The following is a 26,010-nucleotide window of genomic DNA, read 5'->3' as shown; positions in this document are numbered from 1 at the left end:
TCAGGCATTTTTAGATTGATCACAGCCCACAAGCCAAGTAAAATAAAAGATCTTATCAGACCATCTCTGTATTAAGCTGCAGGTGCTTGATTTCCATACAACTTGGAGAAACAGTTGTCTTTGCCTTGCTGATATATTTGGATTCTCTTCATCTCTGAAACTCTAAGTAAGTTGTCCAGGCTACAAATAATTTTTATTTTCTAGACAGAGCGGAACACTTAGCTGGTTTAAAGGAAAAAGGCCAGAGGTTTACATTTTTATTCAACACGTTCAACAAGTGTTTAAAAAGCAGCACTTGTTAAATAGTAAGCAATTAGAAGCTTGAATTCCAATTGGTTGTCTTTGTTTTGGTTGGGTTTTTTTACCTGTAGAATAGCATCTCATATAATAAATTCTAAGGCTAGTTGCATTTTCTCTTGCAGTATTAATGCATTCAAGGTATTGAACACAATACTGTGATTTCTATCACATTAGTAGAAATCTCCTATCAGAGTTGTCCACCACTGCTGTAACATCCTGTCATGAAATTCATGCTGTTAGGTCATGTTGCCGTGCTTACACCCATTAGAAAAAAAAATCTCAATTAAAAAATCATGTTAAATACACTAAAGAGGAGGTACACTCACAGTCAAACCCTTGTTTCCAGCATTTTGGCAAACACTCAGATTTTCCTTATCCAATTTTAAAATCCAGAAGCTATAAAAAATTGACCTGTAAAAATAATATATAAACATTATAAAGACATAGTCCAATATACAGAAAAATTTTTTTCTCTTTGCCTGCATTATTATATTCATATTTTCATAATATGTTGTATATCTGCAGAAACCTACAGACATTCTAGGTGTGTGAAATTTATCCCTCACAGTGTGAAGAACGTCCAGTAAGTATGCAACAGGTTTATCACATTTCTGGAAAATGTGTGTCACCCCATAAGGAAATTATCCTTATTTATGATATTGGAAGAGTAGTATTTTGTTCACTTTTTTTTTTTTTTAAACACTTAAAATTGAAGAAATCTCATTAGAACATGTGTGCTTTTTTATCAAGTCATGGTCTGCTTGCTGATGTTTTTATCATGTCTACAAGCCATAATATTCTCTGGACAGCACACTCCCTCCACTGGACTCTGCACCCTTGAAGAAGATGCTAGTTCTGGTCCAGTAACATTTTAATTTTAGAATAACATAAGAAAAAGGAGTTCAGGTAGGTAGAAAAGGGTGTACAAGAAAGTAAGGTGGTACAGTGTAATAAAAAACTGGATCAGCACAGTTAGCAACCATCCTGGAAAAGAAGGCTATAAGTGCTGATGTGTGTGTCTGTCTGTCTGTTTGTTGGCATTATTCACATGAATCAATAGTATATATTCTTGTAAATAATAATTTTCTTGACAACCTGAAAAATTCTAATATGCTAAGTGGCAAGATCTTGATTCAATGGAAGTGCAGATATTTTAAAGCTGTGTAAATTCATGTAACTGTTCTCAAATTATATGTGTTAGAGAATGGGAAGAATTTTTTTAGCTTATTTAGGCCTCACAGCATGAAAGCAAAAAGCTTTTTCTTGGAACAGATCCAAAATGGTGCAAGTATATGGTACTTTATGTCCCTATTCCATATTTTTCAGTATTTTCCCCACCTGAGCTGTGTATCACAGGATAAGTGCTCTTCTATGTGTGTAAGGGGTCAGGAGGGGAGAGAGATGCCAAACTAGAATACAAATATTGGCAGATTTCAGTAAATGTTCAGTAAACATTACTTACCTCTTCATTTTAGAGTCTTCATTGGTTCATCCTGTGAGGTGGCATTTTCCTCCCACTCTACATTGCTAAGAAATTGTATAGAAACTTTCCCTTTGTCCAATTCTGTCATAATTGCTTTCTTTCAACAGAATGACTCACTGTTGATTTGGATTCCCTGTGCATGGTATCACAGTTCTGTGAACAAACTTGCTCTCATGTTAGCCTGACATCATCTTTATTACGCCTTCCTTGTCACTGACATTGAGCAGGACAGGCCAAAGGAGACTACCTGTGTCTCGTCATTTCAGCAGCACTTTGACAGTGTACTTAGCACACTTTCTACCGTATTTTTCCTTTGACTCCATTCCTCTTCTGAGAAAGCTATATGGTAAGTCAAGCACTTCATGGGCATCAGTTTTTTATAGCTAGCTCTAGTTAGGATTTATATCCATCAAATTTCAGCTCAGATGATCTCAGGGCACAGAGGCAATATGTATGCCTGTCTACTAACTTCTGTGGAAGAAAACATCTCATGTAAGTAATGTGATTCATGGTTAAACCTCTTTTCTCTAAGAAGGAGGACTGCTTTGACTCACTTCTGTCATCCCTGAGCTCCATTGTGCGCACAGGTCTGGAGGCCCATGCTGGTTTGAAGTCTCATTTCCAGAAACCAGCAGTTGTTCCAGTGTAATTTACTGTAAGGCAAAAACCTCTCTTTCCTTTTAGCTTCATTCGGATTGCACTGGGATGCAAAATGCCTTTCAAAAAACCTCCTCAGTGGTTCTTTACCATGAACTTCTATGGTAAAGTATAATCCAGTACTGATCCTGCTTTAGACACAAACACAAGTTGTGGTGATTGTCACTCTTGAGGTTACAGCTCACCTCAAGCAGCTGACAGGAAAGTTCATGGAAAACAATATAGTGAGCATATTAAAAAGAGCTCCTGGCTATGAAAGATGTAAAGCAGTAAATCTACAGTTTGAGTGAATGGTGGATTTACCGTCTTTCCACCAAAGCCCAAACTCACTCCATCACCACCTCCACCACCTCTAGGGGGATCTCAGTGCTTTGTGAGGTTTGACACAACATAGAAGAGGAGCTGAATTGTTGTTAGCCATATTATCTTTATCCATCTCAGGTATCTAGTACGGGTTTATTTAGGAGGTGATTGTCTCAACTCCCTGGAAAGTGTTCAGACCTTTCCCCAATATCTTACATCTTTTTTTCTCTTAATATTTTGAGCACAGCTCTCTGGCAGGTTAACAGACTAAGTCTCAGTCCAACAGGGGAGTGGATGCATGTTCTCTGGTAAAAGAACAAAGCTGTTTAGTGAAAAGCAGTGGATAAGGCACACCACTGTTCTTCACTGAGCAAGAATAAGAAACATTACACAACATGTGATCACAAAAGAAATATAAATCTGCTGCTATATGGGTACCTCGAGGGAAGATGTCTAAACTAGTAAAGCTTAGTGTTCATTAGAGCTGCAGCCCTATCAAATCTAGGCCCTTACTTGAAGGCTACAGCCTGTCCTGGCTGTTTGCTGTTCCCTCTTTACACCTCCCTTTCCTGTTACTTAGAGACAAATGTGGTCAAGTGCAGGTGAAGAGCACTGAGTTCTATGTTAGTAATTTAGCAATTAGCAAGTTAGTAATTGCAAGCTAATGGGGACCATTTTTCTTAGCTTATCTCATTCTCTTGCAACAGTGATCAGTGTCCCACACTAAGTCTATAGTACAAATTTAAAATATATTTCCATTATGACCTTACATCCATTGGCCAGCTCAGTAAGGAATGACATGCAAACTGTTGTTGCAGACAACAAATTAATGCAATGTGCATTTTGGGAGAGCAGCTTCTGCAGCATCCTGCACTGAGATGTATTGTGCCTTTAAAGGATTGTCTTCTAGGGCTCCCTGTTTTGTGACTGGCTGTTCTGTGACTGGCTGTTCTGTGACTGGCTGTTTTGCTCCCAATATACATCTCATAGGCACCGTACATTACAAGCACCATACATTAGTTGGATAACAGCTATGAATTAAATTTTTTTTCTATATAATTATGTGACTTCGCAGTCAGAAAAAAAGTCCACACACTATAAATGAATAATATATTCCTGGAAAAAGACAAACAACTTCAGGACTAAGAGATGCTTTTCACTGCTGCATTTATTTGATAAAAAAATGTAATCTCCTATTCTTAAAAGTTTCATCTTAGTATTTTTCAATTTTTAACAGAAAACAAAAGAAAATAATTCCATTGGGCAGTCCATAAGGAATTTTGTTGGGTGTCCCAAAGTTATGTATACTTTACACTCGATTCTTTCTCTGTGCAATGCACAGGTTAAACAGAGCATGGAAAGAACTGCATGGCTCTAGAGACCAAGTCTGACTTGCATGTTTTACATCGACATCCTACTGGGCCATGCCAATTTTCTAGTCATGAGGAAGAAAAGCATATTCAAATTTTCATAACCATCACTCTTATATAACAATAAAGTGGCAAAAGGAGTTTGCAAAAGTATGAGAATTAGTTTCACAAAAGTTGTATTTAACCATTTTTGGTACATTGAAACAGTTCTCCACCACTACAAGAGAGAAATTCCTGTCATATATTACAGAAACTGCACTGCATGACCAGGGTTCAGGTGCTACCTGCCTGCCCTGGTCTGGGCCATTACTGCTCCTGCTGCAGACTGATACCTTTCATGATGTGATTTCTTCTCAAAATCCTCAGACAGTGTGAAAGACATTATAAGCAATTTTGACCTTCATTTATGGTAAGGAATTGTAAAGCAAGAGGAAATTTGTTTGATGTTTTATGGTTAGAAGTTGGGATGGAGAGAATCAGCACCAATGCCATCCCACCTCCCCTAATACCCAAACACTGTTGCTGTTACCCAGGAGCCCTTTACACACAGCACAATGATGTCTTTTATAGTAAAACATAAGCCTTTAATTACAATTGGAAGAGACTGCAAAAGTTCTGACAAAACATTTTCTGGTAGGAATTTGCTGGCTCAGACAGATTGAAATCTTTTCCTGAGACACTGGCATTTCCCTCTGGTTCCCTCAGAAGCCTGGAAGATGGGGAGCTGCTATGGGTCTGGGGCTCCAGCAGCCTAAGGGGGCAGCTCTGGAACAGGTCCATCAGGAGCAGCCTTCAGGGCAATCTCTTTCCTAATGTGGCTCAAGAAAACTCAGCACTAAGCAATGCTTTGGGGAAGCCCAGGGGCTGAACTGTTCCCACTCTGAAGCTTCATTGCCTTTCACAGATAATTATGAAATGTTTAGCTTTTTTTACCAAGTGGGACAAACCCAGATTTCGAAATAATTAAAATCCTGCATGAAAGTCAATTTGTTCTCTCTGCAAAGCTGAAACTATGACCACATACTTCCCACTTGTACCACCTGTATGAATATGTCAGTGTCATTTTCATATGTCATATGAAAAACTGGCAGCTCTGGTGAGGTTGTGTTCAACATACTGGAGATAAGCCTCTTGAATATAATGTTTCATTACCTATTAGTTGTAAAGGTCCTGTAGAGCTCCCTGATGCTAGAAAGAATAAACAAGGATGACACTATGTATTAGATTATATTTAATATTGTAACTTGGGTTTTAAGATATGCCATTATCGCTAACATGAATAATCTAGCAGCAGACAAGAAGAAAGACTGCAATTCAGTTCAATGAAATTATGAACTTTAGACTTCTGTAACCTTATATACGTAAATACATCTGAGCTGAAAAAAAGTCTGTGAACAGTGTTTCAGTTTTAAAACAGAATTCATAGAATCATAGAATGGTTTGACTTGAAAGTGGTCTTAAAGATCATTCATTTCCAACCCCCCAGCCATGGACAGGGACACTTTCCACTAGACCAGGTTACTCAGAGATCCATCCGACTTGGACTTAAACACCTTGAGGGATAGGACATCCACAACTTCTCTGTATAACCTGTGCCAGTGCCTTACCACTCTCACAGTAAAGAATTTTTCCCTAATGTTTAATCTACACCCAAGCCACATCTCAGCTTTTTAGTTGATGCCAGTCTGAACTTGGGAGAGAAGAGCTGCCATTGATGGCCTTGGTTGGTGAACACTGTCTGGTGATGGAGGAGTCTGTTCTTGGGCTGGTTATGAACAATCTGTTTTCAACAAATTGCACATCAGCTGATGCCATCTGCGATTGCCTGAAGTTGATACATGGAGTCTTGTAGGACATAGTTTTGTAGAATAATTTTATTAAAATCACTCTATCAAATCTAGGAGAAATGCCTTACAATTTATTTATTTTGTGGAACAGTTCAACAAAATCTATAGAAGGAAGATCACTCTGTGTTAAATATTTGTAGTTTCAAACTTAGATAGTTGAACTTCAGTTTCTAAATGGGTCCTTTGTTCCTGAATATATCTCATCTGTCTTTGAACACTACTGCATCTTAAAGTAGTTCCAGTTCATTAACAGGAATAATGTTTTGTTACTTAAATGATTCAGTTGAAAATAAGAGTTGATGAAAAATCCAGGCAAATATACTCTCCTTTTTTCTTTATCACTTTTCTTCTGAAGGCTTTTGTGGTGTAGATTTAAATTTTTCTATGAAGATAACTTTAGGAATGTTCTGTTACTAGATTTCAAAACAGCAAACCAGGACATTAGTACAGAAATTGTTTTTATAAATCTGAGAAGTAGACTGATACAGATGTTACAGTGATTAACCTCATTACTCAGTGACCCCTTGTATTGAGCCTAGAGAGCAGAATTAGGTGTTCACATAGCACAGCAACACTTCTGAAATATATGGAAAACTCTAATTCCAGCCAATAAGGAAGCTAAAATACTGTATTATAGTGTGTAGGAATATGAAGCTATATTTCATTATAGAAATCTTAGAATCCTGAATACAGCTTAACCTACTAAATTTTGATCTGCTGTTTGAACTCTATCCTCATAAAGCTAGCTGTCAGAAAAAGTGAACTTTAGAGGAAGTGTACTGGACACACACAGAATTTGTTTTTCTAGGATGAATAAACAGCAACATTGTTACAAGGTTATTTTGGTGTTTCCTTCTTATATGACTAATGATTTTTTTTAATTATTGAATGGAGCTTTCATATTTCTCAAGATATACAAGAACCTCCCACTCTCAGAGTCCTTGGAGATTTGCAGCCATTCTTACTCAGAGGACATTCCAGACTTGTCACTGCACAGCTGCTCTTGGCAGTCAGCCCTCCATGCAAGGGCTTTGCCAAAGCATTGCTTGGACCCCCCAAACACTGCTGAAACAATAGTTAATACTATGACTTTTGCACACTGCTAAATATATTTTGACGTTAGAATTAATTTTATTTACTTCAGTTATAAAATGTGCTGTATCTTTGACGTCACAGGATTTACTTCTCCAGCTTACTGTGTTGGCTGACATTGATATTTTATATTCCAGATGTAGGCTGGTAGGTAGCATAAGCTTTAAAGTCTGACGTGGTGATAAACAAGATCCATTACATTTGTTTAACTGCATGCTTGCTTTTTCCTCAGGGCGTTACCTGCTTTGGAGAGTCTCCCCTTTCTAAATCTTTGAAGTGCTTGCTTCAACTATCAATGATGTAAAGAAACAAAATAATAAACCTTACCCAAAAGACATTTCTTTTACTTCCATATTGGATTCCACTGTGGTAATTTCATGGGTGTGGTCCCAAAGTATTTGAGTCAAAGCAGTGAAAGGCAGAAAGTTGTGTATTTCTTTTTATCCTCCTCTAGACTTCATAGAATGGTTTTGGTTGGAAGGGACCTTTGAAGATCCTTCAATCCCACCCTCCTGTCATGGGCAGGGACACCTTGCTTGAAGCCCCTTCCAACCTGGCCTTAAACTTACAAATTTCCCATTCTATGTGAATGACAAGAAGTTTGATGCAGGTTCTTATAAGGCATAAAAAAATCAAACCACAAACCAACAACAAAACTAGATTGAACATAATCTTTGAAAAAGCTATGCTAGGAGTTGGAGGTCTTGGGCATTTCCACCATTTTTATTGTGCAAGGAATTTTTATCAATACTGATTTAAACAGTTCTTGAGGATGTCTTAGACATCTTAGTGTGCAGTAAATGTCTTTAATGGCAATTAATGGAATGTATGTGAGCTTCTAAAGCTTGAAACTGAAGTTCAAATTCTTTACAACTGCTAAAAGGTTGCATTAGACCTTTTTCTCAATTGCTGTTGTACAATTGTCTTTGTTCTTAGTACCTTGGTGTCATGCATATGGTTATTTTAGTTTCATGAACTATGAAATGTAAACAAATTCTAAATTTGATGAATTCTTTAAACAAAAATATACTATTTAATAGAATTTTTACTTTTAGGCATGGACCTAATAAGGCTTACCTTCCAGTAATACTCTGCCTGTGTCATTTGGATCATACCTAATCAGCTTTTGAATTTTCCTGTTGTAGTAGTAGGATCAGAAACCTGGCATAAAGAAAGTGATTATTTTTATTTCCTTTGCTCAAATTGCAAGTGCTATAAGTTTATTCCCTAACTATCTCCAAGTTGCCAGGTCTAGTGCCAATCCAAATGGAAAACCATGATATGAAAAACGAAAAGACAAACAATACCAGGCACAAATTTCTCCAAAACAAATTTTACTTCACTTAGAGCAAGATGACTCATCCTTCCCTGATAGAAAGTTTAGTGACTCTTTCACGGGGGAATCAGAAAATTCTCAGAATGTACTTTTATACCACCTCCAGTAACGTAGGATTTTTTCCTTATACAACTTGTCCTGTTTGTCACTCACAACTTCCAACCCATGATTAAATATGCCTGTTTATTGACTCAGCCAGAAAGATATCCATGGGCCTGCTACGTAAGTGACCTTTTACAGCTGTGCTGATGTCTTTGTTGTTCTGACTTCAAGTCTGAAACACAACAGATGTGTACTGGAATTCCTCTTGTGCTTATTATTATTATTATTGTCACTATCACTATCACTATCATTATCATTATTATCATTACTATATAATTTATGTCTATGAAGACATTGATTGGAATAACACTCTAAATCTCAGAAGACAAGAGTTATCTGTAGCATTGCAAACTACTTTTCAGTCTTTATGGAATAAAACACAGACTAAGACTATTTTGTCTATTCCAAATCTTAAAAGATTCCTTTAGGCTTTCTGACAGGTGCAGTTTGTTTCTCTTTTATATGTTAACAATCCATAAAATTCCGTGCATTGTTGACACATTAGTTCTTACTTTTTAAGAGAGTTTTACAGAGCTGACCCTGAACTTGTGTGGGATCTGCTGCTCCAGCTGGATCCCTACAAATCTATGGGGCCTGATCTGAGAATCCTCAAGGAGCTGGTTGATGTCATAGCAAAGGTTCTCTCAATACTTTTCAAGCATTGTCCCACTTTTCAAGGAGGGCAAAGAAGGAGGACCCTGGAAGCTACAGGCCTGTTAGTCTCACTTTATTGCTTGATTTAATCATGGAAAAGATTATTCTGGAAACTATTGAGAAATACCCAGAGGACAATTCAGTCCTCAGTCACAGCCAGCATAGCTTCATGAGAGGGAATCCCTGCTTATCAAACCTGGCTTCCTTCTACAACAGGGCAACCCACCTAATTGATCTAGGAAAGCCAGCAGATGTAATGTCTTTGGACTTCAGCAAAGCTTTTAGAGAGATGGGCAATCACCAAGTGTCTGAAGTTTAGCAGCTGATGAATTCTGCACCTGAGATGGGCAACCCTGGAGGTACAAACAGACTGGGAAATGAGAGGCTGGAGAGCAATGCTGTGGAAAGGGACCTGGATGTCCTGGTCTGTGGCAAGTTGGACATGAGTCAGCAGTGCCCTGGCAGCCAGGAGGGCCAAGTGTGTCCTGGGGCCATCAGGCACAGCATCAGCAGCCTGGCAAGTGAGGGGATTGTCCTCCTCTGCTCTGCACTGGGGCAGCCTCACCTCTGGGGTATCAGCCACTCCTCCCAGCTTTGTGTCTTCAGTGGACTTGCTGAGGAGGCATCTCCCCTTCATCCAAGAAATCAATGAATAAATTAAACAATTCTGGGCCCACTATTGAACCCTGGGAGACACCATTGGTGACGAGACTCCAGCTAGACCCTGTGCCAATGATCACAGCCCTCTGAGCTCTGCCGTTCAGCCAGTTCTCAAAACACTTCACTGTCTGCACATCCATCCCACAGTCCTTGAGCTTGTCTGTGAGGATATCATGGGAGAGGGTCAAAAGCCTTGCTCAGGTCCAGGTAGACAACATCCACTGCTCTCAGCTGTCCAGTTGTCCCATTGTAGGAGTCAATCAGGTTGGTTAAACACAACAGCTACATCTCCAGGAAAAAAAGTCAAACATCTAGGCAAATGTAGGATATATTAGGAGAGGCACTTTCTAGAGAATGTATTAAGTTTTTTTCCACACAGCCTGGATTACATATCCAAAATGAAAAAATGTGCACAGTTCTGCTCTCCCATGTTTGTGGAAACTTAGGTTACTGTAACAAAATTACACAGTTTATCAAATCTAGATAAACATAAGTAGAGAAGATCGACAGTTCTTTTCTTGAGCCATAGCCAGAATAAGCATCTGTGAGGAGGAAAGAGACATACAATGTGAAGAATAAAGCATGAATTTAGACTGGAAGTTAAAAAATTTCTCACTCTCAAAGTGAGTTTCTGAAATGACCAATGAAAACATAAGGAGAATAAATATGATGCAGTTGGCTTAACTGCAGTTACACAGATTTTCTGAGCTTTTAAACTTTGTATTTGTGTAATATAAATAGAAAGCAAGGAAAAGGTTAAAAATTAAAATTTACTGGAATGTGCCTCAGAATTTTTTTAAACAAGCATGCTTTATTTCTTAGGAATGAGGAGTAACATGGAAAAGCTTTATGTAAATATGCAGAGTTAAACATTAAGCCAGTAACTGTTCCTTCACTGGAAATCTGAAAAATGGCAAAGTTACCATAAATATTACCTGCAGGAAAAAAATATTAATCTAGATTTTTACAGCACCCTTTATTTCAAAGGATTTTCAAAATCTCTTTAGACATTACTGAAATAGTAGCCTGTGGGAATACCTAATTATCCAAACTGAACTACATTCATGATAGGAGATGCTCTCGTGAAGATCCTGGTTTCTGTCCCCACACAGATAACAACCACTTTGAGCATGTGCAGTCTATAAACTTTAAAAAACAGTTTATGTACTCTTTTCTTCTTTATTAGACATGCTATAATACTGCAATCCCCTTTTTTTAGGATGGAATATGAAGATTTAATCAAAATATGTGAGGTGAAGTTGTACCATTACTTTAGACCATGAAGTCGTCTATTTTTTTCCCCATTAATTCCGGACTCAATCTTTATAAAGTCTGACATCTTATTTGCTTTTTTGTCAGCAGCTGACCCTGAGTGGATGTTTTCTCTGACCACGCAGTTAAAGCTTTGAATGCAGCTGCCCAGACTTGCAGACTTATGGTTTCCATTGAAATTTTAATTTTCCCTTTCCTTTTTACTCCTTGTTTGTAAATGATACAAAGTCAATTCTTTTCTATCTTGGTATTCAGTTAAGCCACAAAACCTGGAAGGATTCCAGCATGGACCCGGGCTCCCTATCTATAATACTCAGTGCAAAGCTTCTTAATCTCTCAGATTTCCAGTGTGTTCTGAATTCTGATTTATATCTAACTCGTAGGCATTTGAGGCTTTTAAGAAAAGCTTTAAAAAAATAGCAGCTTGTTTTTTACTCACAATGAAATATGATGTATGCTATTTATTTATTTATTTAGCCATGGGTTTATCTATCCTGCAGCAGTCCCTGGGAGCATTGATCAGATGCTAGCCAGTATCTGGAAGCAGAAAACAAGGACCCAAACACCTCAGAAGTCAAGGGGTGGGAGAAGGGAGGCTGTTGAAGAGAGATTAGTGGAGAACTGAAGTGGATCTATCAGCCAGTATCAGGACAATGGCTATTTGTAAAAGATACCAGAACCTAAACAAGCAAGATGTGATCCATGGAAGAGGACATGAGTGAAGAAGCACTCCTAGGCCAGACAAGGTAGCTGCAAGTTAGGAAAGGTGGTAGGACAGTATGGAAATAGAAACAGGAGTGGTGAACAAGGAAGGATTGGGAAGAAAAAGTGTGAAGTCAAGTAATGGGAGAAGGTAAAAAAGAAGAGTGTGAAAGGGGATCTTAATTTTTGCATCTGGGAGAAGACAGGATGAATAAGACAAAAAGCAATAAACCATCAAGCTAAAATTCCACAAAGGATAGGGAGACAGGGAGAAGAAAGTGATGAGGAGGTACAAATGGGATCAGTATAGGGAAGGAAGACCGAGGGAGTCTTTAAAAGACTGTCCAAGTATCAACTGTGGGAAGTGTCAAAGGAATATGACCATACTATGAAAGTTTTAAAAACTGAGCAGCACAGTGAAGGTGCTCCTGTGCAGACCTGCTGGAAGCTGTTTTTTCAAGCATAATTTTCTTGTCCATGACTGAATCATATTTTTCCAAGTTGAAGAGAAAAAATCCTGAGATGTTTTCTTGAGACTCTAACTGATGACAACATATTTACCGAACTTCTCACAAAAATCATCACATAAATATTTTACTCTAATTGTGATTTCAGCAAGTTTATTTCCAAGAGTTTAATTCATAGATAAAACTTCATGCAGTGAGACTCCAAGAAAAACAACAAAACTGAGATTATAAGAGAGACAAAGTTATTGGGCTTTGTTGTAATGTATTATTTGCAGCTACTGTTTTTTTTTTATTTTTGGGCTATAAATCAAAGAAACTAAAGCTTCAGAAGATCCTTTCAGTTTGAATAATTTGAATTTCAATATGAACTTCTGTTACCCTGATAAATTCCTTGCTGCAGTTTTTAGATATAAACTTCTGCAAAACAATGCAAAACTTGAATAATGAGGAATTTATACATTTAAAGTAATGTAAGACTACTCAGGACAACATAAATGTAGAGTACCAGTTATAGTGTGATTTATGTGATTGCATAATGCTGAGACTTTGTTTATATCTGTGGAGTAAATTCCTGACTTATAAATGAGAAGTGAATCAATTGAAACATTTCTAACTTTTTCCACAGTCATAATTTTAGAGAATGAATTGTTGGCCATAATGAGGAATGCAAGGAAATGAACAGGTTCCATCTTCCATCATTACAAAGCTGAGCTGTCTGCTTGACAGCTGAGCTCAGATTTTACTTGTCACTGAACTTGATGAAAATAAGTGTAGAATACATTAACTCTTTTGCTTTCTGCTTCTTTTGGATCAAAATATCATCACATTAAAGTAGTGTTACTGAAATATTTTGTAAGACACGTCCTTGTTACTTGAAATCAGTTCCAATTCTAGCAGCAGCTGAAAGAAGTGTAATTTCAGCACTGTGAACTGGTGAAACTGAGATTATAAACTGGCACCATACATGTTCTCTCTGGTGCATGAAAGCCGGTGAAAGTTTTCTCTGGCTAAGGGCATAGTATCCAACATGTCAGGACCTCATCCTGGCTTTGCTCTTTGTGCATTTTGCACATTCTTTTTAATGAGTTGCCACAGAGCATGTATGAGGACGCTATTCTTTCTTAAGGACTGAAGAAACCTTTCAAACACTGTTAGTAGGCCATGTTTTCCTACTTTTTCAAGTCGTCTAATTTTAATATAAAGAAAAACTTCTTGTAACTTGTAGGAAATAAAGGGTGATGAGCTGTAAGTTTCACAGTCCTACTGTAGAGGAAACAGTCAGTTAATACGAGAGATGAGAAATTTTTACTCTATTGTTAAATGACAAATAAAGGCAGGGAAAGTCATTGCCCAGACAGTGGGCTGAACAATGTCTGGGAAGTGAGCTCTGCATAAAGTAAATTGAATATACTAATGTACAAGCTTGGTAAAGGAATCCTAACTGTGTATATAAAATATGTCCGTGATGAATAGTCTGCAGCTCTGGTTTCTGTTTAAATTCCTCCCTCTGCAGTCATGCATCTAGGAAACAAGATTGGAAAAGATTAATTTCTGGCATTATCAGATTCACTGGAACAAACAAAAACACATTTACTGTGAAGAAAATCTTTCTGAAAGAGGCACTGATGGTGTCATGTCAGATGGGGAAGATGCTGTCAGTCTGTGTCAGAGCCTCCAAAGAAAGGGTGGCTGAAAAGGTCATGATGCACTGAAGAAGCATGATGTTTTGTTTTCCCAGAACATACCACCTGCTTGACATGAAAAATTACGCCAAGCTTGAATATCAGACATGCGCAAGTGGCAATGCTTGATCATTTAGGCACAAACATCTGATCTACGTGGTCTGGAAATGTTCATAAGAGAATGAACCCAGAGGAGCACTGCTCTCTACAGGGAAAATAAGGACATGGAATGGCCTTGACTGTGGTGTAACTACAGTATTCTGGCATGTCTGTCTCACTTTGCCAACCTATTTTAAAAAATAAGCAACACGTCATCTGAAAAAACTGCTTTAATATTTAAGAGCTATTTTGCTTCTTAATAACCAAACAAAGGGGACTAAGTTTTTAAGAAAGGTATCTAAATATATCCATTAATTGATGAACATGCTCACTTTGTTGATTGCAAGACAATAGACAACTTCTCATTGAATAAATGCTGAAGTAAAAGGAGGGTTTAACTAGGAATTGGTTTTGTGTGAAGCTGTAGTTGTGGTAGTGGAATAAAACAAATTCTTTGAGTACACAAAATTAATTAATAATTGGCATCTAAAGAAGATAAATTTTAACTAATTTATTGAATGCATTGCTAAATACCACAGTTTATTAAAACACATGGAAGAAAACAAGCTTCAACAAACCACAGTAAAAGGGAGATAATAATTTCTTACATTACAAACTTTTGGAAGAGTTCAGTTTCTGCTTTTTGGGAGCAAGTATTTCCTTCTCCATCTTTAAACTTCCAGTAGGACAATGGTACTGCAAAAATAAGTTAGATAAGCAGCATTAAAACAGTACATTATTCCCTGACGAAGCATAGAAGAAAGAGAGGCAAGCTTGGAAGCAGACAATATTCCACCTCAGTGTAACCTACAGTCACTAGAATAACAGATATTTTTGCTGTGCATACTTTCTCATAAATAAAAGAATACAAATTAAGACAGACTAAAGTAAAAGCCTTGAACTGTTTTGATTTCCACATAATGTCAAATTTGGGAATCATTGCTTCTCACCTAAGGTGAACAAAGGAGTATATAACCTACATCCTCCTGGAAGCTAAGGCACATTGAAAATAAGGAGGTGATTGGTGACAGCCAAAATGGCTTCACTGAGAGGAAACGGTGCCTGACAAATTTAGTGGGTTTCCACAGTGGTATGACTGTGTTGGTGGATACAGCAGGTAATTGATTTCTTCTGCTTGGACTTGTCCAAAGCATTTTAAACTTTCCCACATGACATCCTTGTCTCTAAACTGGAGAGATGTGAATTTGATGGATGGACCAATCAGTGGACAAAAAAATCAGATGGTCACATTCAAAGAGTTGCTCTCAATGGCTCTACATCCAAATGGAGACCAGTGAGGAGTGGATGTTCCTCAGGGGTCAGGGCTGGGACTGGCAGCATTTAACACCTCTTTTGGTGACATGGACAGTGGGACCCTCAGAAAGTTTGCTGGTGACACCGAGCTGTGTGGTGCCGTCGACACACTGGAGGGAAAGGATGCCATCCAGAAGGACAGACTGGAGAGGTGGGCCTGTGAAAACCTCATGAATTTCAGGAAAGTCAAGTGCAGAGTCCTGCACCTGGCTTGGGGCAATTCCAAACATAGGTATAGGCTGGGTGGAGAATGGATTGAAAGCAGCCCTGAGGAGAAGGACTTGGGGACATTGAGTGACAAGAAGCTCAATACAACCTCAATACAACCATTTGCAGCCCAGAAAGCCAACCACATTCTGGGCTGCATCAAAAGAAATGTAGCCAGCAGGTTGAGGGAGATGATTTTCCCATTCAACTGCTCTCATGACTCCCCACCTGGAGTAGTGTGTCCCATGCTGGGGCTCTCAGCATGAGGACAACATGGAATTTGCTGGAGCATGTCCAGAGGAGGGCCATGAAGATGATGAGAACTGAAACATCACTCCTCTGAAAACCGGCTGTGAGAGCTGGGTTCATCCAGTCTGGGGAAGAGAAGATTGAGGGGACACTTCATTGACATCTTCCAATAGCTGAAAAATTATACAAGAAATCTGGAGAGGGACTTTTTACATTGGCATATATGGATAGGACATGAGGGAATGGTTTTAAACTGAAGGAGGGAGGTTTAGCTTAGCTACTAGGCAGAAATTCTTTATTTTAAGGGTGGTGAGACACAGGCAGAGATTACCCAGAGACACTGTGGAAGCCACATCCCTGGAAGTGTTCAAGGCCAGGTTGGACGGGGCTTTGAGCAACATGGTCTAGTGGAAGGGGGCTGGGAACTACATGATCTTTAAGGTCCCTTCTGACCCAAACCTTTCTATGAGTGTATGTATTTCAGTTCTTCAGTATGAAGTAAATTTTAGTAAGAATGGCACCAGCAGTTATTTGAAATCTACACAGAATAGTGGAGCCAATTAAAAATATGTATATTTGTTTATTATATCTCAAAAATACCATTTAAAAAGTCCTTTTTCAGTATCATTGTCATCCTCCATTAAGTAATACACTGGAGGTTATATAAATGTCACTTTAATATTGAAACCAGATGTATGTATATAGATGTTTTTATTAGATGCTGGCTACTGTATATTTATAGCAAGATCACTTACATTTCCAAGAAATCAAGGACTAATGTATGGAAAACTCAAGGCAAAACTTTCTTGGGTTACCTTTATCCTTGCAATTCTATTCATTTTATCTTTTGAGCAGGTAAAAGCAAAAAGTTTGACTAATCTTCAACTCTGGGCAACTCTGGAAGTTTCTGGAGTAAGGTTGCATATAAGAGCAGATGTTTTATAGTTTTTTATTACCTTCTTGTAGTTTTGTACCCAATGACCAGTTAAAGGCAATAGCCAATTTGCTGATCTGTGTTCCAGACATTTTTGGTTTTGCCTTTTATGACATGAAGATAAGCAGCCAAATCTATAAAAGGCTTATAACAAACTACTATTCCATGCCACTGTCAATGATCATCCGGATTTCTCCCATTATTAGTGTATCCCAAACATTCCAAAACAATGAAAAATGTTATTATCCTACCTCAAATCAGAACAGATTATTTTAGTTCTTTCAGCTGCAGAATGGATAGAAGTGTCTCAGAATCTCTCAGCTTTTATACTGTAGAATGGATAGCTATTTTAATGCAGGTTTTGTTGAACCAATCACAACATGCTCCAGCTGGTGCATGGGGATACTGATGTTACATGGTTTGTCTGACTTTTTGTTTGTTTGTTTGTTTAACAAACAGTAAAAGCTTCTATATTTTTTACTGTTGGCTTGGATACTCCTGACTACAAGCTAAATTTTTTGGGATTTTTTTTACCTATTTACTACACTGTAGCTCAGAAGCAACATAGCAGAAGTAGCAATTTCTCAGCTATTTTACTCCTCATTAGTGTTGTAACACTTTAGTAATGTTCTTCTGTTCTCTGGATCAGTTGACTATAGGAAAATAATTTACTCTTTATTATGCTTTACAGAGCTGGTCTTGTAAGTGATCTTTACATTTACCTTGCTGATGCTGCCAAAAAATACCGTATGATCAGTCTGCTATGAATACAATGGACTAGGTGAATTCCAGATATTCTTGCCAGACAATATAGTTCTGTGTCTCTATGTTCATCTTACAGTTAGATGCACGACTACTTATGGTATGCGCTGTTCTACCTTTAAGAAACCCTTTGGAACTACTTTCAAATCTAGAACCATTTCCAGTGTTATTGTTCCTGTAATGCCACTTGTTTGCTATCTCAATTACACTACGAATATTAAACAATCCTACTGCACCTCTGGAGCAGCTGGAATCTGTTATCTTCTCTTTGCTCTTTTGTCAACACAACAGACCAAGCCTGCTGGGAGGGTGTGAGCTGGATGAACATGGAGCCAAAGCAGGCCAACAAAAATACTGGCATCTTGTGCAATCATACAATTAGCATATGGGTGAATGCAAAAGGCTGCTCACCAATGCCTATCGTGCATAGAGCAAAGCAGACAACATATCTTGCCAATATACAGAATCAATATCTGGCCTATATTGATCAGGAGGCAGGAGCAGCTGATTGAGAAAAAGCTTACAAGAAGAATAAGATACTCAATACATGTGCATGTCAGTGCAGACATGAAGAAGAGGAATAGACAGCTCTTTCTCTTTCCAGATTATAGGGAGATTGTTATATTTTTCAACAGCAATCTATCGTACATACAAAAGTTACAACTTGCTCTCACAAGAAAATGTGAAATGAAGCAGCATTTCTCAGGCTGATTTCACTTTAATCAATAAAAATTATGTCTGGTGAGATCTATTCTGAGGCAATTCTGCTGCAAAGGAGTGTGTGTTAACTCTTCACCATTCTATGAAGAAATTATGAACTACATGAGTTTCTACCAATGAAAAGAGAGACAGCAAAGATGATGTAACCTGGCTTCTATTCTCATTATTAAGTAAATAAAAAATATCATCTCCCTAATGCCTCTTTTTCATCTGTCAGTCTAAACAGAATTTAACAATAAAAGAGATTGGATTACTTCAGTTGTCTAGTAAGTGAAATTTAGGCCATTCTTGGCCTACTGTCCTACTTTCTCAGAGGAAGCCCAGTGTAATCAGAAATTATGTGTAAAAATCCAGCTTGGAGAAGATGAGTGTGAAGTAGATACTTTCATCTAAGAAGTAAGAATGATTTTACTCAAAATAGAGACCATGCAGAAATTGGAATGATAGTCTCTATACATACATATGAATATACATACATATGAGAATATACATACATATGAATGTGTTTATGTATATTGTATTTTAATATGATGCTACTGACCAAAAGCCGTATTTTTTTCATTTGTATTTTGACACATAAACACTCTTTGTCTAATGTGGAAAATGTCTGGCTTCTAGTCAAATCATGAGGAACTGACAGTGTACCAGGCCAGTTAAAATAAAGCTAATATCTAGGTATCTGAACATTCATTGAAGTTTTAGCCCTAGGTCATATATTGGGTCATAGCCTGTATAAGCACAGAATACTATGAGCTGCTTCTGTGGTAAAGTAAAAGCATCTAAAATGTCATACATCTCCTTTTAGCTATACTCTACATACAGAAAAGCAAAACTCACATGTATACAGTGATTTAGGATTTGAAGAAAACTGCTGTCCCAATTAAACCATTATTGCTCAACCATAGCAAGATTTGTTATGTTTCAACCTTCAGTAGGCAAATGTGGGCTCTTTTTTGTGTTTGGGGGTTTTTTGTGTGTGTTCTCATGATTCAAAAGCAATGGAGGAAACACCTGAATTTGACAGTTACTCTGCAACTTAGAAGTTGCAGAGTAAAGAAACAAAATCATCTCACTCTGCATCAGGCAGCTGTGGTAGGAACCCACTTCAGTGAGTGCTGCTCTGCTCTGCTATCCTATGCATATATATTTACCTCTTGTCAAATATCATAATTAAAGATACATTCATGCAGAGATGATGATGGACTTCTATGTTTTTTTAATGGAGAATTTTGTATTCTCAGGCTTATGAATCTACCTACAAGACAACAAAAACCATGGCAACTGAATACAAACCTCCCATCATGGTAAGAAACAATATGCTAGATGTTCATTCCCCATAAGATGAGAAAGGAGCAATGTGTGTGTGCTTCACTAACCACTGCTTTCGAGTATGGCCTTAATTCATAAAATCTCTCAGTGGATCATGCTATCTTTGAAAAGGACAGAAAAACTTGGTTTTGCCAATAGTTCTTTCTGTGTCACTAGGCTGTACACTAGCTGCTGCAAATGCTTGAGCTTGCAGGATGCCATATCTTCGGAGAACTTTGCAGATTGTTTAGATTTACATGCAGGGTTAATACCATTGAAGTAAATAGACTAGTGCCTTTAGGCACAAGTGCACAGCATTTACAGGAGCAAGCCCTGAGCAAGTCAGAGGAAGGCACATTTGAAAATTTATTTGTATTTCTTTGACCTCTTTTCTAATGCAGCCACTTATGGGCAGCCTCGAAATTTTACCTCTTGGTATCTTAATCTATCCATTTACCAATACACATATTTATTAAAAAAAAACAACAACAAAAACCAAAAACCAACCAACTAACAAGTCAACCAAAAAAAACCCAACAAACCAACCAACCCAACAAAAACAAAACAAAACAAACCACAAAACATCCCCCAAAAAACCAAAAAACAAACCAAACAAAAAAAAAAAACCCCAAAAAACCAAACCCACAAGTCAAAACAATAACCCCAGAAAAACAAAACCCTAAGTTAAAGGTTTATGTTTTCTTTCTCACTGTCAAATCATATTCACATTCCAAATGGATTGTAACTGAGTCTCAGAAGTAAATTTGTAGTCCTTCTTCACTGTTGACTGTCTCTCACTGTGCATTTACCTGCATCATTTATTACCTTTATAGTTTTTAACATCAAGGAAGTAAAATTTTAGTCTTTTAACCTATCACTGCTTATCATACTGATGTGCCATTCCACCTAGATGACTCCAAGAAGAAATTGTGACTATTGCTAGATTCAAATATATCAAAATTATTTAAAAAATACGTATCAGCTACAGTAGGGCCAAAAGACAGCACTAATTCATACACAAGAAGCAAACAAAAATAGATATGCAAAAGCTGATGTCTTATTTAGAGGATTTAATATAATTGAAAACAAATCACCATCTACCCACGTAACTAAGAAGCCCATCTCTGTTCTGAAGAGACCCAAATTGCTTCGTTAAGGAAACTTATGCAATTGCTGACGTGTGACTTTAGCCAATAGCTTCCTGCTGAATGAATGCTGAGGGCATTCCTGACATTCCTAGAGGGAGGTTCCTGGCCAAGTTTGGCTGCTCAGTCCATCCCAGTTCTGTACTGAGTGCTGAGCTGCACCCACGCAGAAGCCGGCTGGTGTCAGCACACGCTGGAATTCCCAGACATATATGGACAACACTCGTATTTGAACATGGTGTTCACCACCCCCACGCACAAACCGGTACCAGAACATGCTGAAGTCTTGTTACAAATTCCCAATGAGGCAATCACATTAATCCAGTGTTTTTGGTAGCTAATTAATCCAGCTAATTTGGTAGCTGCATCACCAACGCAGAATAGGTGCCTTTTTCCTTAGTCTGGCTTTTTTTGTTTGTTTGATTTGTTTAGTTTTTGGTTTGTTGTTTGGTTGTTGTTTTTTTAAAATTAAATAGAGTGGAAATTCTTTTAATAAGGCAAACTTATTCAAAGAATTTCAGCATTATATTATTTTTCTAAGCTTTTAACAGAAATATTCTGGATCTGCAATAAGCCTTATTTTTCTCAGCAAACTGACTAAAATTACCACTCATGTTTTTTAACTTATATCTTCTTCAAAATGCTTTATTTTTACACGTCTGACTTAAATGAAATCAGAAAAATAAAAAAAGCATTGATTTACACCTTCATCTCACACGTCTGTGGAATGCTACAGTTTTCACTAAATTCCTGAATAGTCACAAAGGTATCTTTATGACTTCTTTCAGCTTAGAAAAGTGAACATTCCCATCCAAAGTCACTAGCAAATTTTTTTTCAGAGAGCAGAAATATCAAATGTGCATGAAAAGCTCTTTATCAACAGGGCATTTTTGGCAGCCAGTTATAAATGTGTTGACACCCTTTTCTTCAACAAGTACTGACTACCCATTTCTTTCATTCCTTCCCTAAAGTTCTGCCTACTCTGAAAGTGCATTCATGTTGCTTTGAATAGGGAAGGACTCAAATAACAAAATACATCCCTCCTGCCCCTCTTTCACCTTTTGCCATCTCAGACCCAGTGTTGTTTCCAGACGTGTTTTGTTTGTGTATGACTTACCTTGTTATTTATGCTCTTTCCCTACTCTGCATTGGAAATATTTGTGCTGAAGGTCACTGCCATTTCCTCAGTCTTGTTCCAGGCATTTAACTGTTTCTTAGTTTTTTCAATAACCACTAGTATTTGTGTTCAATCTAGAGTATATATGTACAAATTGCCACTTCTTTTTTACATTATCATGAGGTCCCTGGGACGCTGAATTATGTTGCATATGTGGAATAGGCAGCACCTAAAGGGGTTTGACCCTAAATATGGAATAATACTGAATATTACTAGAATGGTTTGCTGCTGTGGGTGATCCCAGTCAAAATGTCACGTAAAGAAAATAAGGTATTCCACTGTGGACCAAGCCTTCTCAAATTGAAAGACATGCTACAAGTACTAATTTTTCTCAAAGGCACATCCTGGCACTATTTGCCTCAAGCCATTGTTTAGATGTGGAAGCATCCAGCTGCATTTACTTATTAGCCAAAGGAGAATCAGGGGGTTAACGTAGCATACAAAAATTTGTAAATTACCCATAAAAATGTATCATTAACATGATCTATTTATTTTTCTGTGTTCTGTATGAACGTCTCATAAAGAGAGTTTATTAGTTTTCATAAGTACAACAGAAACATAGCAATAAGGTATACATAAAGGATGCTATGAGAAACAGATACAAGTTTCACAGTTAGAACATCCAGAATTAATTTAAATGTCTGGGATGAAATTTGGCTTTAAAACATTGAGCTTTTTGTTCCATCACAAAGTATTTAAGAACTACAATAGATTCATTTGTCTTATTTATCTTATGCAATAAATCCCCATTTTTTTGCTTTTTCTGAACTTGGCCCAGCTCTAAATTCTGTGGTAGAGATTTTCTTCTTGCTGTATGTTTATTAGTATTTAGCATAGTGAGCCAATGGCTAAGATCAGGAATCCCTAGGAAGACCTGAAGTACAAACAGTTAGTATTTTAACTAAATAGGGAGAGGCAAATGAAATAATGCTTATTTCATATGAAATAATGCATATTTTATTCTCTTTTATCAAGGAGTATCTATGCATGAATCACTGTAATGTCCAGTACAAATGTGTGTAACAAAACAAATACCAAGCTACTGAAAAGAGAAAGGCCTTTTCCCTGAAGTACTCACTTGTTTAAGGTAGGATAATGTGGATATCTAAGAGAGTGAAAACAGGATAAAAATAAAGCCCTTGGATTAGCATGGTAATCATAGGACATCCCTTGCTTATTTTTGGTCTCTATGTATTTCTACTAAATGGAGGTGAACAAGTCCAACCAGGGATTAAGTGAAACCCAGCAGAACATCCAGAAATTGCTTTTGAACTACATACTGTTCTAAAAACTTGAAACTTCCTTTTTGGAAAATGTTAGGAATTATTCTAAATCAGCTAATGTCCTCATAACCATATTTTTCATTAAGGTACCTCAGGTGATATATAAACTAAAAATGTCCTCTGAAGCCAGAAACTATAACTTGCTATTTAAGTATATAAAAGTACTCTTAATTAAATAAAATTTCATGAAAATGTCCTATTTCAACATCAGTAATTTTTTGGTCACAATTTTGACCTGAGGTAAATTGCCATCAGTTCTGTCTTTCATTCCATTATCAAGTATAACTGCTCTGCTCTTTATACTCTGTTACCATGTCATGGATGTTTCTAAACTTCTGTTTAGCTAACATGTATATTTCCTGTATATATTTTCTGATACAGCCAGAGGAGCTTCTTTGAATCTTTGACACATTTTGATTTGTCTATACACCCTTGGCATGTTTGCTTGATGGGCATTCCTGTGAATATTGCACAGAATGTTTCACAGAATTTCACAATGTCACAGAGATGGCATAGGAAGTTTAGAGAATCAGTGACTGTCAGGTAAGCAGAGTTAACACAGTAAACAAACGTGGTAATACTTCATCTCTCATTGTGGCCATAATCAATAAAGGATCAATACACTTCGCATGCAAAAGTGGTTATTATGCTTTTCCTCTATATTTTTTCTGTAGCAACTCCATTAAAACATTAAGGAAGAAAAATCAATGAGCTTACAGGTCAAGGGTCTCCAGCCATCTGAAAATTTAAAACAGTCCTGGAAGCAGATGACACATGAGACTTTAAACAAATAAAAACTGATGTGAAATGTTTTACCACCATATTAATCTGATTTAATTTTGTCATCCTATATCCTCCATATAAGCAATTTGCCCACAGTTCAGTAGAGTGTTACTGGTGCAAAACTAGGGCAGATTACCTTTGTCAGCAAAAGGCTTTTTCCCCATCCCCCCTTGCATTCTATAAGGAAGCTGACAATAGTTAACATGCTGATGGGAAGGTCTTGCAGGGGGTACTGAGGGGTGAACAATGAAAAGTTCCTGCAGGAGGTACCTTTCAATAATGAAATCCATAGAGCAGAAATCCTCTTGCGTGATGAGAAGAAACTTCAAAGTGTTTTAAATAGTGGGAATGGTTTCACAGAACCTGATTCATTAATCCACATAAGGCTTGCTATCAATGACCAAAAAAACTTTATACACACCTGATGGTGCCTGTTCTTAAGATACTGTTATTAATTTTTACCTCTATCCATCTGGAAGAATTTACTCCTATACTTTTATTTTGGACTCTTTTGTGGCTGTGTAAAAATTTGTCAGGAAACATGGCTGCATGTTGTTAGGCATCTTTCCAGGCTGCAGTGTCTGCAGTGCCTGAGCCAGGCACACTAATAAGCTCCTGGTATATAATTTTATACTAACACTGGACATTTTTACAGAGCAAGATGAAAACACTTCTGTCAGATGTGAGCTGTTTTTCTAGTAGGATCCTGGAGAAAAGAAATAGGCACACTTCTTTTGCAAGTATTGCAATACAGACAGGTGAACTATAGCACTTCTTGGAGGGAAAGACAGGTGAACTATAGCGCTTCTTCTTCCTTCTTGGAGGGAAAAATATGTAGTAGCAAAACTTTGAGACATGTAGATGAAAATTGAATTGTATCTTTCAAGCAGGTTTATTTCCAAGGTTTACGCAACTTTCATTTTGAAAAAATCTTAGGTCATATGAAATTATTTATTTTCAGCTTTGGAAATGCAAAGGAAGGAAGCATGAGAAAAAAAATGATGTGACTGCAATCTTAAATCAGTCTGTGCCACAATTTGGCACATCACAGAGCAACTTTGGAGTTATGTAAAATAATTTTGACTCCAAATCCATGCAAAATGCAAAGTAGCCACTGAGTTTATAAACGAGTCTGAACACAAGATTTTTAGACCTTGACATATCTTTCCTTATCTCACTGACCCTTAAAAGTTGTTTTTAATGATATGTATGTAGATAGGTGCATAGTAAAGTTTATGAAAATAATATTGAATAGTTCTATTCCTCAAACCTTCATCTTCTGCAGATTATTTTGTCTGGTGAACCAGATATTGCAGAGTGCCAAACAGCAGACAACTGTGTGAAGAGGGGATGTTTCTTGTGCCATAGCCTATTCTCACTGGTGTTTACATTCAGTTAATGGAATGTGGAGAACTAGTTATCCTTAATAACTAATTCAGACTTAAGAACTCTTAAATTTAGTATTCCAAGGAATATAAAGGCCAAATGAGTGTCAGCTGAAGCAAGATTCAACTTGGGAACAGAAGTTCTTAACCGCAGACGCAATTGGCCACAGCTGTTTCTAACCATCAGGTGGATTCTTCCATGTAAGAGGTTCTGCCCCTGTGAAAGGTAGGCTCAGATTCAACTGCAGGTTTTGGGGCTTGATGCAGAAATGGCTGGGTGAAACTGTGTGGCCTGAGTTATGCAAGAGGTCAGGTATGCTGCCCAGAACAGACTCTTCTGAGAAGGAAATTTATAAAAATAATAACAGAAATATGTAACCCAATGAGTGTATCAAGCATTTATTTAGAACTTGGGTTCAAAATTCTAATGCACTTTCCCCCCACAGATTCCTAAAGTCATTTATAACAGGCCAGCTTCTCATGACTACTTATATTTATAATTTTCTGCCTGGTTGTCACTGGTCACGTTTTTAGGCTTTGCATTGCAGTTTAAATAACCTGAGTCATTTCATGTTCATGTTTACCACTCTATTCCTTATTTGATGAGATTTTTCCATGAGTCTGAAATGATAAATATCCTTTCCTCCTCTCTGCTGAAAAGTCACAACCACAAGTCATCCATCACAGCTCAAATTTGTTCCTTAAAATTTTATCAGA

The 26,010-nt window shown here is 37.4% G+C and overlaps 2 long non-coding RNA genes across 2 annotated transcripts in view; one reads left to right on the top strand and one right to left on the bottom strand.

The window, feature by feature from the left end:
• The window catches only part of LOC146436270 (uncharacterized), a 54,921-nt gene extending 31,992 nt beyond the window's left edge, over positions 1 to 22,929 (top strand). Inside the window, exons 3-4 of the long non-coding RNA XR_014852605.1 lie at positions 19,454 to 19,516; positions 22,818 to 22,929. This is a non-coding gene — a long non-coding RNA (uncharacterized LOC146436270). The remainder of the gene's footprint in view (positions 1 to 19,453; positions 19,517 to 22,817) is intronic.
• LOC146436269 (uncharacterized) overlaps positions 13,683 to 26,010 on the bottom strand; it is a 28,614-nt gene continuing 16,286 nt past the window's right edge. The window contains exons 4-6 of the long non-coding RNA XR_014852604.1: positions 15,776 to 15,921; positions 14,635 to 14,722; positions 13,683 to 13,766 (exon numbers count right to left, since the gene is read on the bottom strand). This is a non-coding gene — a long non-coding RNA (uncharacterized LOC146436269). The remainder of the gene's footprint in view (positions 13,767 to 14,634; positions 14,723 to 15,775; positions 15,922 to 26,010) is intronic.

The sequence above is a fragment of the Lichenostomus cassidix genome, chromosome 5 (assembly GCF_008360975.1).
Source record: "Lichenostomus cassidix isolate B80296 chromosome 5, HeHo_3.0, whole genome shotgun sequence".
NCBI lineage: Eukaryota > Metazoa > Chordata > Aves > Passeriformes > Meliphagidae > Lichenostomus > Lichenostomus cassidix.
This window is presented reverse-complemented; position numbering and strand designations above follow the sequence as displayed.